The sequence below is a fragment of the Lycorma delicatula genome, chromosome 7 (genome assembly GCF_047948215.1).
Source record: "Lycorma delicatula isolate Av1 chromosome 7, ASM4794821v1, whole genome shotgun sequence".
Lineage (NCBI taxonomy): Eukaryota > Metazoa > Arthropoda > Insecta > Hemiptera > Fulgoridae > Lycorma > Lycorma delicatula.
Window position 1 is genome coordinate 85,393,793 of NC_134461.1, and position 16,901 is coordinate 85,410,693.

At 30.8% G+C, this 16,901-nt stretch overlaps 1 protein-coding gene across 1 annotated transcript in view; it reads left to right on the forward strand.

Moving 5' to 3' along the window:
• BckdhA (Branched chain keto acid dehydrogenase E1 subunit alpha) overlaps positions 1-6,208 on the forward strand; it is a 42,379-nt gene extending 36,171 nt beyond the window's left edge. Inside the window, exon 10 of the mRNA XM_075371565.1 lies at positions 4,645-6,208. The gene's annotated coding sequence lies outside the window, so the exon portion shown is untranslated. The remainder of the gene's footprint in view (positions 1-4,644) is intronic.
• Positions 6,209-16,901: the final 10,693 nt, after the last annotated feature.

The following is a 16,901-nucleotide window of genomic DNA, read 5'->3' on the forward strand; positions in this document are numbered from 1 at the left end:
ATAATGAAATATTTTTTTTTATTCCATTAATTTAACTTGATATAGAGAATACGTTTCTGATCTGTGCCAGTTTGATGCAACTTAATTATCATAGTGTGTTTAGTATATATAATTATTCAATTATAAATTGTTTTACGTAACCTTTTTAGTGCCATTATGCAAATTCTTCCCAGTTAAGGAGTACAAATAACTCGGTGTGTTGTTTGTAGAGCTTTAATGCATTGTTGATCATAAGACCACATGAGCAGATAGTCAGCTTACAGCAGAATTTATTGATGCTCTTTTGCAGGGTGATTGAAGGGTGATGAAGAAATGAGGTTACTACTTTAAATCCAAAATGACAGCGTCCACCTTGGCCCCATTTTGGAGTTAACATTTAAAGATGCATTAAAATTTTTTTAAGTTGTTCAAGCAGCTTATTTGTTTGTTTAGAGCCACACCAGTGGCATCAACTGAATGGAACACTGGCAAGTGTTCCATTCTCTTAATCAAGAGGCATTGGGTTAGTGTTTTTGTTCAGTTTTTAAAGTTTATTTTTTCTTAAAAATATTTTTATTTTATAATCTTTTACATTAATGCAGATGATTTTTTATTATGTTAATATTTATAAGAATCTGGAAAAAATTTATGAATTTCATGTTTGCTGATTATTATTTTATTTATATATGAATAAGAATCTGGAAACAGATATATGAATCTCAAGTTTGCTATTTTTTATTTTATTTGTATATACTCATTAATCTCAACAAAAAAAAAAACTTTTTGAACATTGAAAATAGTAGTGGTCACATGGGGAATGAGGGGTTAATAAGTGTCAAAAAACAGATTTTGTTTTATAAAACCTGAAAAAATTAAAATAAATAGATTTACTTTAATTTGTTCATTAAAATAAATAAATTTGTTTTAATTTTCAGTAAGTTACAATCCGTAGAACAATTATTATAAAAAATAATTTAAAAAACTAAACAAAGTACAAACATTTTTTATTATAACTGTCATTTTTTAATTTTTTCAAGTTTTATCAAGCAAGATTTGTGTATTTGGTTACTGATTGTTACATTCAAATAAAATAACAGCTGACAGACATGAATTTCATACTTTTTTCAGATTCGTATGTTGTTATTATATATAACATTAAAAAAATTTTGTAATAAAATGGACAGAAGAAAAAAAATGGGTGCACTCTAAGAAAATGATGGAAATATGGAAAAGAAGAAGAAAAAAAAGAAATTATATAATAATTGGCATGGCATAATAATCTGGCATGGTCTCTAGTTGGCTGCTTTGAAATAAAAAAAATCATCATCTGTGGTTCTTGTATACATATAAGAAAAAAAGAAAAAAGAAATGACGCAGAGACTCGAATCCAAGACCTCTCGATTATGAGACTTGGACATTTGCCGCTTGGCTGCTGTTGCTATACAAATAATAATAATAATAATAATGGCTGCTGTTATTATACAAATAATCTACTTAAAAAACTTAAACTCCATTTTAAAATGGAGCCATATTGGAAGCTGTCATTTTGGATTTAAATAAAGTAGTCACCTCCTTTCCTACCACCTTGCAAAAGGGCATCGATAAATTACATTGTAAGCTGACTATCTATCCTTGTAAGCTGGCGGAAACTTATCTACTACCCTGGGAGATAGGAACTTCCTGGCTGAACAGTTCGAAGGTTAGAAGTAAAACATAGAAATACTCTACAGAAATGTTTGTTTGCAGTGTCAAAGGTAGCTTTAGAACAATGTTTATTCTTGATGTTAAGAGCAGCTGCTAATAACTATTAACTGTTCCTCTTGCTAGAAGCAGTTGATATATTGGCAGAAGGCAGTGGATTACCACTGCTTAATTATTCTGCAATATTTAGCATCAAGACTCAGGCTTCTTCTGTTAAATGGTCTGGACCTAAAATTACTTCACATTTGGGATTTCTGGGGAAGCAAATTGTGAAATTGCGGCAAGAATGGAATCATCAAAAGATGGAAAGAAGATATGAGTAGATCCATGAAATATTAAGACACTTATTATACAGTCAGGTAAGTTAGAAAATTTAAAACTAGATAAAAAGAAACAGAGTGGATATAATTGGATTAAGCAAAGGGAGATAGAAAAGGAAAAGTAAAGTTAACAGCAGTAATGTTTTTATAATAAACTATTCAAGAATTAAAGTAACATTTTATGTTACTTGTTTTCGAGCGATGATACTATTAGATTTTAGATTTAGATGTGAGTTGTGTAACAACTTAATGAGGAGGGAATAGGAATGGACAAAATAAGAATCGATCAAAGGACATTCTGCAAAGGCTATCATACAGCTATCGTACATCTATCATTGTTGTAATTACAGTAATATTTAAAAATAATATCCATAGATCAACAGATTTTTTTTAAAAAGAAGGTTACTATGTTGCTTACAAGACTACTAACAAAATACACAAGATATATAATATGAGGTTCATTCAATAATTAAACAGGCAAACATTTTTAGTGAAAGAAATGTTTAATGGAGGCAATTGAAACTTTAGTAAGTGTTAGTTGGCAACCTTGTGAATAGTGTTAGTCAGCTGTTTGATTAATATCTGTATAAACATAACCGCTAAAGTCTTAGTTACAATGGCATGTTTGCTCAAATAAAATACTTTTGAAGAACAATGTTCTGTGATCCGATTTTTACTTTCGTAAAATATACAACCATCAGAAATATTCTCTCAAATGAAGAAACAATACAGCAGTAGTTGAATGAACCATGCGAGTTTTTATGCGTGGTTGAAAAAGTTTAAAAGTGGCCGCAAAAGCATGACTGATGAGCACCACTCCAGGTATCTGGTAACACTGATGACCTTATCATTAAATTCTCATATTCATTCACCTTCCAAGAAGACCGATGACTTACAGTTGAATAAATTGCTGAAAAATGTAAAGTAAGTGTTGGCGCAACTCATTCCATCATTTAAAACAAACTGAATTATCATAAGACTAGTGCAAGGTGGGTTCCCAGAGAGCTTATTGTTCATCACAAAGCCGAGAGATTTCACATTTGCACCAAACTCAAAAATCATTTCAATAAACAAGGTGAAGCATTTTTGGACAGGATTTTAACCTGTGATGAAATTTGGATACATCATTTTGAACTGGATTCTAAGCATCAAAGCATGCAGTGGAAACACCCTGAATTGCCTGTTCGTACGAAAATCAAAATGCAACCATCAGCTGGTAAGGTCATGTTAACCTTTTTTTTGAGTGCCCATGGTCGAATTTTCTGTGATTATTTGGAGGAGCAATGCACTATCAGCAGCCTATACAAGAACAAAGTCAAGCCCACAATGTAGAGTAAATGTCCAGGATGACAGAAGAAAGGCGTGCTTCTTCAAGACAATGCTTGATCTCATACAGCACAACTGACGCTGGAGACTATTGGCAAAGTGGTTTGGGAGCTCCTACCTCATCCTCCTTACAACCTTGACCTTGCCCCTTCGGATTTTTATCTGTTTGGTTCGATGAAAGAAATTGCGTGATATCAAGTTCAACAACTAAGAGATAAAGAAAAACATATAAAACTGGCTTCGAGATCTAGGTAAAGAATTCTTCACTGAGGGATAAGAAGACTCTTAAAAAGGTGGGACAAGTGTAGAGAAGTTGGTGGTAGGGATTACATGAAAAAGTAAAATTGTATTTATTTAATAAACCATTTTTGCTGTACAGCTAATTGTCTGTTCAATTATTGAATGACCCTTGTACATTAACTTATAAGATATTATTAATATGTTAATTATAATATATTATTACTATATTTTCATAAACTCGATTCAATAAATTAAATTGTGATGAATATATTAAATACTGCATTAGACAAACTGAACCCACACTCACCCTTAAGTTGCTAACACCTTTTGCAAGTACTGCAAACATCATCAATCTTTAGAAATATCTGATTGAAACTGGTTACATCTAAAAAGTTATAATTTTAAAGACCACAACAAGCAAGTTACATATATCATGAAAACTAACCAACTCAACCCATCATCTATCTGTAATTTGTCAACATATACTGCATTAACTGCTGTATTATTTGTAAATAGAGTAGATAAAATATGCCATTTGACCTGAACATTAATTAAACTTTTCTAATTACTTGAATGGTGTCATTATTGATAGTGCCATCTGCAGCATTTTTGTACAAGAAACTGCTTCATAGTTATGAAAAATATCCTGGAAATATCTGATGACATTCTGACATTAAATTTTTTTATTTTATAAAAAAAATTGTTTTCGTTTACATTGAAAGATAACTCTGACTGCAGTTGTTAGATTGTTATATTTAACACTATTTCTCTGCCTCTTTTCTTTTTAGTTACATGTCTTTGTAATAATTTTTCCCTAGTTTTTCTAGACTTTTGTAAAAGAGCTTTGGTGAGTTTTTATTGTTGATATTATTCTTGATTTACTATTTTCATAGGATGCAAATTCATGATGTAGATATACAGTCACATTTTACTTGACATTACTTATGTTTGGTGATCTGACAGCAACGAATATTATATTAGCAGCCAGGATTTGGTCACTTCTTTTAAAGCCGCTAATTTATAGATTTATGTTAAACTTTCCCATCATTTTTATTAAATAATATTTTTCATTTTGTAGGAGTCAGCAGCGCTGGTGTGATTCATCACTATTTTTAATAAGAAGATATATTTAAGAATTTTTTTATTGCATCTATAATTCATTATTGTGAATATTTATGTATATTTAGATAATAATATATTATGTATGACTACAGTGTTACCATTTTGTTCAGGGGCTATATTTGTAATTTTTTTTGCCAGGTGTGTGTGTGTATGTGTGTGAAAAAGTGTATTTAAATAATAAAAATACTCTAATATGGCATCTATATTATTTTAATGTAAAATAATCCTTGTTTTATGCAGTTTATATTGTTAGAGTGCCTTGTAAAACCAATTCATATAAAAAAGACTGCTTATTTAAATAAAAAATTATCATAATTTGGGGCAAAGATTGCAGATTGTAACACAATAGACAATCTATTTTATACTTTTTTTCTGTTAAAATATAAAATTCTCTGATAACCATTAATTGTACAGAAATTATGAATCAGTTTATCAACTGGTCTTGGATTTTACTTGTGGTAATGGTCTGGTGTTTTTCCATATATAATTCCATCTATTTTATCTTTTTTAATAAAGTACACTATAGATCTCACACCCTGGTCACTTAAGGTCAAAATTAAACATTTTTGAACAATTATTTGCTATAACAAATAAACAAATACTCATTAAATAGATAATTACTCATTTAAAATTTTTTTATATTTTTATTAGTATCAGAAAAGTGTAATTTGTAGATTTATAGCCTACTATTTGTTCAATAATCATTATTGTTTATAGTTTAATAGCATTTATGTATGAAGCCTATAAAATAGCAGGAAAAAACAAGCTCAATTTAAAAAAAAATTAAAGATCCATTACTAGGTTTGCTTTTTGACTTAAATAATCAACTACAGATAAAGGAATACATTTTTTATAATGTAAATATTTAAGAAGAAAAAATATAGAAATTGTAATTTTTATTTTATAAATTATATGAATTAATAAAAAAAGATGCTGGTAGTGTGTTATGAGTTAAAAGAAAAAAAAGCCATCCCCTTATTCAGACAAAGGGGTACCCCATGAAATATAATCAAGAAAGTAAAAATTTTCTTTTATGAAATGATTCAAAAAATGTGTATTATTGTATTTATAAAAAAAATTAGAAATGAGATAGACAGTCCAAGTTTACTGTTTTGAAAGTGTAAACTCACAGATACAAATAGTTCTACTTGAAGCCATTGTTAATAATGAATTGCCATTGTTAATAATAATAATAATAATAATAATAATACAGAATAAGAGATGTCATGGGTACCAAGAAGCCAGTCACTGTTGGTAATCCATCTCTTTCCTGTGCATCAATTGAACTTTCTATAACTTGATAAGTAATATTAAAATGAATTACCTTGTATATTGTGGTTTTTTCTTATTTTTTTTTTAACTAAAATCTGGATAAAATAGGGATTATTAAAAATATATATATATGTTAAATGTAATTTTTATATATTTATTGGTAATATTTACTAGTAAGAAATATTTATGTGGCTTTGTTTTTTGTTTAAATAAATGAAAGATTTTATTACAAAAGTAATATTATTATTGTCTTATCAAACTTTGTACAATTGACATTATTTTAATAGATATTTAGTCAAAGTTGCTCATAGTAATTTTTTTAACTATTAAGTATTACTTTCATATCACTTTTATTGCAAGAAGTTATAATAAAATGTCAATTTTTTTCAGTTATATTTTATTCAGTGAAGAATTATAAAGATTGCTAGTGATATGCTAGATTAAAAAGGATAATACAAATCTTTAAGGAAATATTTTATTCTCCGCACTTCCAGATTTTATTTATTTTCAGAATTACTGTCATGGGTGTTTTATAAAAAAATAAAACTACTGTAGAACTGCTAATAAACACACCCTAACATTTTGCACAACTTTAAGAAAACAATTACAAAAGTAGTATTTAAATAATATGATAATTACCGATTTTTATTTATCTATTTTATATCTGTATTATACTATGTGTTTTTTGTTTATTTTAAAAGTCATATTCAGTCATGAATTATATATGCAGTTAAAATAATTTTGGAACTTTTCAAACTGGAATCATGTCATTATAATGTGACAGTAACAAATTTTTATATATATATATATATATATATACAGAGTGATTACATATTGCAAGGCAATCTCGTGGGAGATGATTCTACTGCTAAAAATAAGAGAAAAACATTTAACAAAGGTCAGAAAACAGTTTGTTAGCATGTTTCAACTAGTGAAATATTTAGCCTTGCTTTCTACTCCCTCTGTGAAATTAAACTGTATTAATTGTTGGGATATAAATCGAGGGGTAAATTTGATGCTTCCGTATGGTTTTTGATCTAATAAATTTAATAAAAGTGATCCCAGATCTCTGTCTCACTTAGCTATTTAATGTAAACAAAAACCAAATTCTTTTTTGGTGATGTTAAAAATTTTTTTAAAACTGGGAATAAAAATTAGTATTTTTTTTTATTAATGACAATGAACTATTTAAAAATTATTATTCAAAGTTGGCAATAAATTACAACACCTGATCAGCAATACTGTATTAGTGCTAAATTATTCTGTAAGGTACATTAAATATATCGAGCACTGACAACTTTGCTGTCATTAGTAAAGGTTTTCTGTGAATTTTAGTTTGAATGTGATCGGTTGGCCATTGAAGCAATCTACTTACAACAGCAGAGATCATTGATATGGTATTTATTTTGGATGGGGGTTAATGATAATGTTACAGTAGAAAATTTCATATTCTGCTGTTGCTGCAGTAAAATATGAAATACGTTTTCTGAATCACAGGATTCTAGATCCCAAAATAATTAGCACAACTTTTCACAATCTTCGGGAACAGTTTCATTCCAGTTACGAATGATCTGTGCATCAATAATGAGCTTGTCTTTCCAAGTAGATCGGAGTTTAGGATTCGATAGTTTGGAAACACAAAAGTATACTTCCAGTATGATGGCATGCCTCCCCACTTCTCTTGTGCCATTTCTACTCACTTAAATCATCATTTCCCTGATCAATTGTGGAGGTCCACATTCCTGGCCACCAAGATCATCTGATCTAACAACTTTAGATTTTTGCATCTGGGGATTCAAAACAAAAATATATTCCCGTGAGGAATTAATTGTCTGCATTATGGATGCAACCAAGCAACTTAAGAACAGCCCTGAAGAACTAAGAATAGCTACAGAAGCATGCCAAGAAACGTGTTGAAAATGGCAGGCTCATTTTTGAACATTGTTATTAATAGGTACATATAATGCACTTTAGTATAATGTTTGCTGAAATGCAAGCAAAATCTTTCACTAGCCGTAACTCGCTAACGAAGCGAGTTACGCTTATAAACATATAATGTTTATATGGACTTTTTCCATTATTTTCATGAGTAGAGTAGGTTATGAAAGTCCCGGGAGAACTTTGTGATATACTTGTATATAATTGTTCTTTTTAAAATTCATATTGTTCCTCTAATCTGTTAAGTTATATTTAAATTCTATTATTGTAAACCATGTAGTACAGAATATTGATATAAGACATACTTACCTTTATTTTACCATGAAAGTACTTTTGCTGGTTTCTGTATTCTCAGTCAAGATTGAAATATTTAATTAAATCTTTTATATTAATAGAATTTAAATTAATATAAAAGATATAAGAAATATATACATATTTAACATTATATGAAATATAAACCACTAAAATACAGTATATATTCATAAACATATATACGTATGTCATAAATCATCTTAAATCAAAAATGCTAAGACAGGAATAATGATGTCATCATCATTAATTGTTAAATTGTTACAGTGTTATAATGATGTATATAAGCTGATCCAAAAGAATTACAATGAAATTGTAAACTGTATGGTAAGAGTCTCACAAATATCATTTCTTGTGCTCAAAAAACAAAAATTTCTGTAATATAAATAAAACTTTTTTTAACAAAATGATACTGATATAAAAAAAAAAGGTAAGACTCTACATTTCTATTATCAAAATCTGTTACTAATTTAGAATTTTGTTTAATAAAAAATGCATGTTAAATACATGTAGTAGATAATAGATATACAATAATAGATAATAAAAAATGTTTAGTGTTTCATATAATAAGCAAAAAATTTGTTACGAAACTCTTACTGGCCCAGTTTCATTTATTAAACAATGAATAATCATAAGAATTTTATTATTTCTGAAAATGTGCTGTGTTATTCGTTGTTTAATAAATGAAATTGGACTGGTAAGAGTTTTATAACAAATTGTTCTATTTTTTGTTTATTATATGAATGCTTAAACATTGTTTATTATCTACTACATGTATTTTTTATTAAACAAAACTCTAAATTAATAACAGATTTTGATAATAGAAATGTAGTTTCTTACCTTTTTTGATATCAGTATCATTTTGTTAAAAAAAATTTTATTTGTATTACAGAAATTTTTGTTTTTTTAACAGAAGAAATGATATTTGCAAGACTTACCATACGGTTTATAATTTCATTGTAATTTTTTTGGATGTCACTGCATTTTGGTAGATTATTCTTTTATTTTTTTCTATGAATTTTTTATTGTTATCTTATGGATTTATTATTAAAATTTATTGCCTTTCTAGAAGAAACAAATGTACATTTTTTGTATTTCGCAGCCTATTTTTTTTTTTTTGATAGTCATATTCACTTCATACCATATTTTTCCTTTTTTAATAAACTAGTACAGTGAATTCACGAATCGAAAATCTGTGATGTAATATTGCACTTATTACTTTGTAAGTGTAACCCTCGATTTTTATCATTAAATTTGATTTTACCAATCGAATTTACTTCTGTTTTATTTATTCCTTTTTTAATAAAACTAGTATATTCTCTTGTAAACTAATACATTTATTTGTTTTTAAAGCAGTTATAGGAATTTAAAAAAATTGTTTCATCTTAAGTACTTTAATTTACATAAGAGCATTTATTATTAAAACAAGCTGTAGTATCAAGTACTGCTATCTAGCGGTGCAATTCGTAAAGTCACCTTAAAATAATGAAGAAAAAAAATGATGACATATTTGAGTCTCGTGGTTCATCAAATGAAAAAAAAACATTGTCTAACAAAATTTGAGGTATTTTTGAAAGTATTCTTTATTATAAATCTAATTGAACTGAAATATAATGTTTTCATGCTTATTTTTTTCACCCATTTTCATTTCACTTTTAGGTTAGGTCATGTTTAGAACTGTAAATGTAGTTCATTGACTTCACCATTTACGGACTCTAACTGGTGAAGTTTAATGAAATCTGTGATATGATTAAAAAAGGTATTTTCCTGTTAAATTCAAGAAAATAGAAAAACTATGGTAAAAAAAAAAAACATAACATAGAGCCTCTTCACTCACATTTGTAGTAAAATCTTTTTTGTTGTTTCTGTTTATCAAGATGTAGTTTTCTTACCTTTGGATTTGCATTTCTAGATTCTTTTGTAAACTTACCCATATAAATAAAACTAAGTATTGAAAAAAATATAAAAATAATTTTAAAAAACTAGAACAAAAGTAATACTTTTTCAGTTCTTTAAATTTAGCCTTCTTTAAGTTAGCATCAAATTTTTTGGTGTTTTAAGGAGATTAAATTTATTTTATTTATTGGAATGTAATGAAGTAGTTTTAATAAAATCATAGTATTAAACAAATTTCATGTGAAGTAGAAAAGTAGAAACAAATATATAATTCAACTGTTCACTTTTTTTATGCTGTCTAAATGAAAGTAACTATCATATTTATTTCAATTGAATATAAGACTTATATGATTATGCATACAGGTGGCTCAAAAATCATAAAACAAAGAGGAGGAGAATAAGGCAGTTGAATTTGTTAAAATAAATAGATAAAATGGTTCAATTTAACAATAATTTTTGTTTGTCAAGTGATATTATGAAAAAAACAGTTTTGTGATATAACAGATTGGCCTTATTTCATTTTTTTCAGTTGCATTGTAATTAGTTCTGATGAACTGTGTTTAAACCTTTGGAATGTCAACTTTATCCCAAAATGTTAATCGAATAAGAACAATTATTCACTTTATTTAAATGTAGTGCTATTGTAATTACTAAGAGTGAAGAGGACATTTAATTCAAAATCCATTGCCCTATCAAGTAGTGTATGTATTAAAATTATAAAATTCAAGAACATTGCCTGTAATGAATATTCAAGGTATAGACACGTAAGAACAGTTTGGATAGAAGAGAATGAAATGTGTTTTTTAGCTGTTCCTTTAAGTCCTCAAATGTCAACTAGATTAATTTTGTAGTAACAAGGTGTCTCAAGAAAGTAGTTTCAAAACATTTTCCATAAACTTAAATTTAAGGTGAATACATTCCATATTTACACCACAAAATGCCTTAAATTTACAGAAATGAACAATTTTTTTTGCAGATTTTTGTTGGACCAGTACAAACAACGATCTGAACTTACACTCTTAAACTGTCTGGTCCGATATAGCCAGCTTTAATTGGATGGAAAGTCAAGTCATAAGTCTACATGCTAATGCCCTAAAAAATCAGGTAGTTTGGAGCAACATTGTTTAGGGTATAATATTGTCTCACAACTTACTCAGACTATATTTTCTTTCAGATACACTAACTAGAAATGATTTTTTTTTGTGCTTCAAAATTATGTGATTATAGGACTTGTTACATCTGTGAAAAACAGATGAAGTTTACTTTCAGCACAATGATGCCAGTGCAGTTTTCACATGCCAATGGATTTTTTCTCTAGTGATGTGAATAAGACTCATTGTACTAAAAGAAGCCATGAATCACTCAGCAGCTACCAGCTTATGTTGAGTGTACAATCCAGAATTTAAACTGATAAAGGCGATTTAAACAGTGATCTTGGAGTACATAAAAATGTTCCAGAGTTGAAAAATAATTTTGAAATTTGAAAATATTTTGAGTATAAATGTAAAAATTAATTATTGAATCAAGTTTCATGTCTTTTTTGAATCATAGTATACAATTTTATTTTCTTTGACTATTGATACAGATGATAAAAAATCAGGAAGATTTCATAAACAATTGAAAATACTTCAAATATAAATTTGGTTTGGTTTCTGATTAAAAAAATCTTATTGTTTTCTAAAAGTATATCTTAACTGATATTCTGTGTACTGAATGGTGGTTGCATTATTTCCTGGAAGTTTTCTTTGAATTATATGTCACATTTTACTTTCTTGTAGTAGTACACAACAGATTACGTCAATTTATTGGTCAGAAAATTACCACCTTCTGAATTTTTAAATTTGTTTTGTGATCTGAATAAAAAAAAACTAAGTTAAGTGTTGAGCTATATTCAATCTGGGTTTTTTGAAATTCAAGTATTGGTATCGTTTTTAGTACATTCTGCTGTCTGATGGAAATTTTAGAAATTACAATGGAATATGAATGTTTCTATTTGCTTGTATGTAACATGGATACCTTCTGTTTTAGGCATTTGTTGAATTAATTAATATGTATATTTCTGTTGCATACCTTTTGCAGTATTTATTTTTGAAGAACAACAATTTGTCTGCTTATTTTAAATATTTTGTGACAAATAAATGGTAAAGCCTACACTTAAATTTATAAATAAGACATTTTATTAAAAAACAAAAAAACAGATTGAATTAGTACATTAGCAAAAATAGACCAAACCTACTTAACTATCTTAAAAATCAAATGTAATAAATTCCCCTTATAAAGTTGCAGTATTCAGCTATCAATACTAAGATATTTTATAATAATTAGTTGAAAATTGCAAAAGTTCATTAATTTACCAGTACATAGCTTGTAAACAGAAGGTATTGAAAGTGTTACCTTACAATTATGAAATTTTAGTGTGGTAATTCATGAATCAGCAGGATTGATTTCATTAATTTTTTCTTTAATTCTATGTAGTAATTGGGAGATATGCAGAGAACAATGCTGGATTTCATGAAAATGTTTACTTATGTGTTTTTTTTTTATTTTTGAGAGAATTTCACTGATAATATCAAGAGAAATAATATAATTGTAAAAGGTCTAAATTTAATAAACCCCATCACTAATGTAAGTTTAATTTTTCCATTTTGAACTTTATAATCTATTGATTTGGAATTTTTTTTATTGCATTTCTGTAAATAACGTGTTATCAGTCTGGGAACATTTTTCTATCATTATCAGAAGGTTACATATTAATACAGTCCAGACTATTACAGATATGAATACTATTAATTATTTTAATATTCTGACTTATTGATAAGAATTTTTACGTAAATATGATCAGGGTGGAAAGGTTAGGTGAGATTGGGAATAGTTTTATAGCCTTATCAGATTTTTTCCCCTACTCCTCTGTACCGGACATGCAGTTAAGCAAAACTCATCCCAGGAAAGTGTCCTTATACTCTAAAGGGGTCTCCCCACCTACTAGCTGTAAATCTGAAATCTGGTATGGCAGGTCAGTCCCCCCGGTTGGATCTTTTCTTTTTGCCTGCCTCAAGTCCCTGAAGAGGGGTAACTGGGACGACTATGTCGTTCCTGGGCCTCTCCACAGGGACTGGGTCTCAGTCTGTTCACTTAAGTATCGTCTGACTCTTACCACCAGGGAGGAGGGAGCCAGGCTTGACTATGTCGCCCCCGGACATCCACCCAGTGGCAGGGACTCAGCCTTTTTTATTTATTTCCGCAACCTAGGATCCCCTGGAGTTCCCAGTCATTCATCAGAACCAACACACCTAAGCATGCTAGCCCTCGCAACTGAGGCTATCCACCCATCCCTACTCTACTACCTTCTCCTTCTGTCCTCAGAGTCCTTGGTTTCTTGTACTTCTGTTGCAAAACTCTCCGCTTTGCCCCAGTTAGTCGGTGAGACTAACATGCATGGTATTAAATCTTCCAGTTCTAAGTCCGTCAGTCCAGCTCTCCTGTGGGGCACATCCCATTCTGTACATTCAAAAATGGTATGTGATACCGAATCATGCTCTGTACAATACGTACATGAGGGGCAAAATTCCCATGGCCTGACAAAATCTGCATCAGGCCAAAGGAAACATCACCATGTTTTCTATAGTACTATGCTCTCAGGTCAGGAATCAATTTTCTAGTCCAAGCTCCCATTACACCAGATCTCCACCTATCCTGCCAGATATCTAGCGTCACAGACCTGACCTCTGAGCTATCTTGATTTTCATATTTGACAGCTTGTTCCTTTATTAATAGATCTATAGGGGGTACCCCTACTAAAACACATACCACGTCATAAGAAACTACTAAACACAGCGACACCAAATAGAGCTTTACGGTGTATGCTCTTTAATCCGATTCTATTCCACCACACATTAACTACCTCTTTCCAAACCGGTGTGGCATACAATGTTATTGACACGTGATCACCAACATAATGGCTCACCTTGTAGGAGCCCTGGACACCACCTGTGATGTCATGAAACATTTCAAAGCATGAGTGTTCTCTCTGCCCTTTGACAACATTCTAATATATGATCACTGAAACACAGTGCCTTATCAATCATCACTCCCAAGTACTTAACCTTAGTGCTATGTCAAATTCGGTGACTCCTAACTAATAACATGATAGGATCAATCCTCCTCCGCCCAGTCAGTGTAACATACTGGCACTTTTTAGGAGCCAGTTCCATGCCATGGTCCTCCAACCAGCCAACCATCAAGGCTAATGCTGTGTTACCCCTCTGCTGTATCTCTTGCTCTGTCCTGCCTGCTATCATAATAACCACCAAATAACTGGCATACACAGTTGTATTCATATGCTCTGGCAACTGTATACCCAATGCCTCATCAAAAACTGCATCCCAGAGAGTAGGGGGTCTAGCACGGAACCTTGCAAGATCCCCAAACATCTGAAAACTGAATCTGCCTTCAAAAGTATCCGCCACAATCCACCTCACATTAAGATATTTTCCATTTAGCTTAGTCAAATAAGTACTAATACCTCTACGAATCAGTGCCCCCATTATTACATGCCAAGGCAAGGACCCAAATGCATTCTTGATGTCCAGCAACACAAGAACTGGAATGCCTCTTGTTCTTCGTGTGCCCTTCCTAACTTCTTTAGCTCAGTTAACCCCACAAGAAACTGCCTGTATAGTCGACATACCAGGTACAAAACCATACTGATCCACATGTATACCTCCTTTTTCATAGAGTTCATCCATGATCCTAGTCACCAGCAATCTCTCTGCAACCTTGCCCAGGTTGTTAAGCATATGTAGTGAGTGATACCCATCGATCATATCATTAGCCTCTCCCTTAAGAAGGAAGACCAACCACCCCTTCTTCCAACAGAACGGTAAAGTCTCACCCTCCAACTTCTTGTTATATACATCAAGTAAAAATCATGGTACCTTGAGAAATAAGTCCTTGAAGATTCTCGCCGGAATTCCATACAAACCAGGACTTTTATCATTCACCAGCATGTTTATGGCAATAACCAATTCTTCTAAGGTGTATTCCTGATTCCAGCACAATGAGTTACTCAAATCTCCACTTAACACATGGAAAAAGTTTATCAGTCTCGGCCATCGCTTTCTTCTTTGACAACACTGGAAAAGGTTTGGATGGGAGGTTATGAAAAGGATGGGAGGAGGGAGCTGGGCTTGACTATGTCACCCCCAGAGATCCACCCAGTGGCAGGAACTCGGCCTTTTTTATTTATTTCCCCAACCTAGGATCCCCTGGAGTTCCCAGTCAATCATCAGAACAAACACACCTAAGCATGCCAGCCCTTTTCATAACTATTTGGTAGTAGGCCCTATCCCGAGGATCCGTGTCAACATCACTGCACAATTCTAGCCACTTTTTACGTTTGGTCTACTTAATCTCATAATTGAGCATCTGCCCATGCTCCCTGTATTCCTGTGTGGCCGCATCAGACTCCGCATTAACGTCCCGGCGTAGCCGCTGCATATGCCTCTTACTAGATTGCAGTTGTGCAACTCTCGGGGTCCACCAATAAACTCGCTTATATCGTAAATACGAATTTAGTCATCTCATATTTGATGATTTCTTGAAACATCACTGTAGACAATTCAACCTCTCCGCAACCCTACTCACTACCAAATCAACTTGCCAATGAGTTAATCGTATAGGCGGCACACCAACTCACACTCTTGTAGACATTTCATACAACTCAAGCAATGATGCCAAATGATCACTAGCGATATCCTCAGGATATTACCAGAATTTGTGGTAATATGTTGCCACTCCTAAAAAAAAATGGATGTTTGCAAATTTAAAAAAAACATTGTTGCTGTTATATCTTACAATTGCACAAAAAGTGAAATTTTAACGGTTGGTGCGTCTAATCTGGGCTTCATACTACTAAAATCTAACTGGATATATAATCTAGACCAGTGGTATAGGCTTTTAAATTTGACTCATGTTTGGGGTTTTTCTGGGTTCCGTCAGATTCATACTAAGAACGAGATGACGATTTATGAGTTATCTCGTCCTTCATAATTGTGTAGTTTCCTGGGCATAGTGTAAGCCATGAACCTACTGAGGGGCTATTTTGTAGATGTAGCTTACAAAATGCCTCGCCCGGTGCTGATGTAATCATTGGATAAAGCCAGGTTTTCTAATACACATCTTGCATCAAGTATGTACTAAACCTTGTCTGATGAAACCGCGCAGCAAAAATAAATATGAATTCAGTATGTATGAATAATATCTCAATAGTTTAAGTGAGTCATTCTGTCATTACCACATACAAGTTCCATTATTACTTAATTTGGCGCAGTGGCATGCCGATGATGAACATGATGATTTAAGCAATTAAAAATTTGGTTGAGCCTTTGTTATTTATGTTTAATAATAACATCATTTGTAATGCTTCACACCATTATTCAGTTAAATGATTTTACTAAAACTCATATCAGAAAAAAGTTGATTTGTTTTATTTTAATAACGAGCTTCCTAACTTGAGCAAAATATTAAATGCCTTGAATACCGATTCTGAACTGCCGAAGTTTTCTAGAAGTATACATCTTGTTTTATAATCGATGAATTTTCGTTTCATGTCCAGAAAAAAAACAATTTATTGATTGAACTCGAAGATATTATTTCATGGCGTAGGGAATATTTAAAAGAAATTAAGCGATTTCGTGAAGCGAATTAAACAATTTATCTAGATGAAACTTGGATTAATGCGAGACATGTACGGGAAAAGGTATGAGTGAATAAAGAAATAAAGAACGTAAAACACTTTTT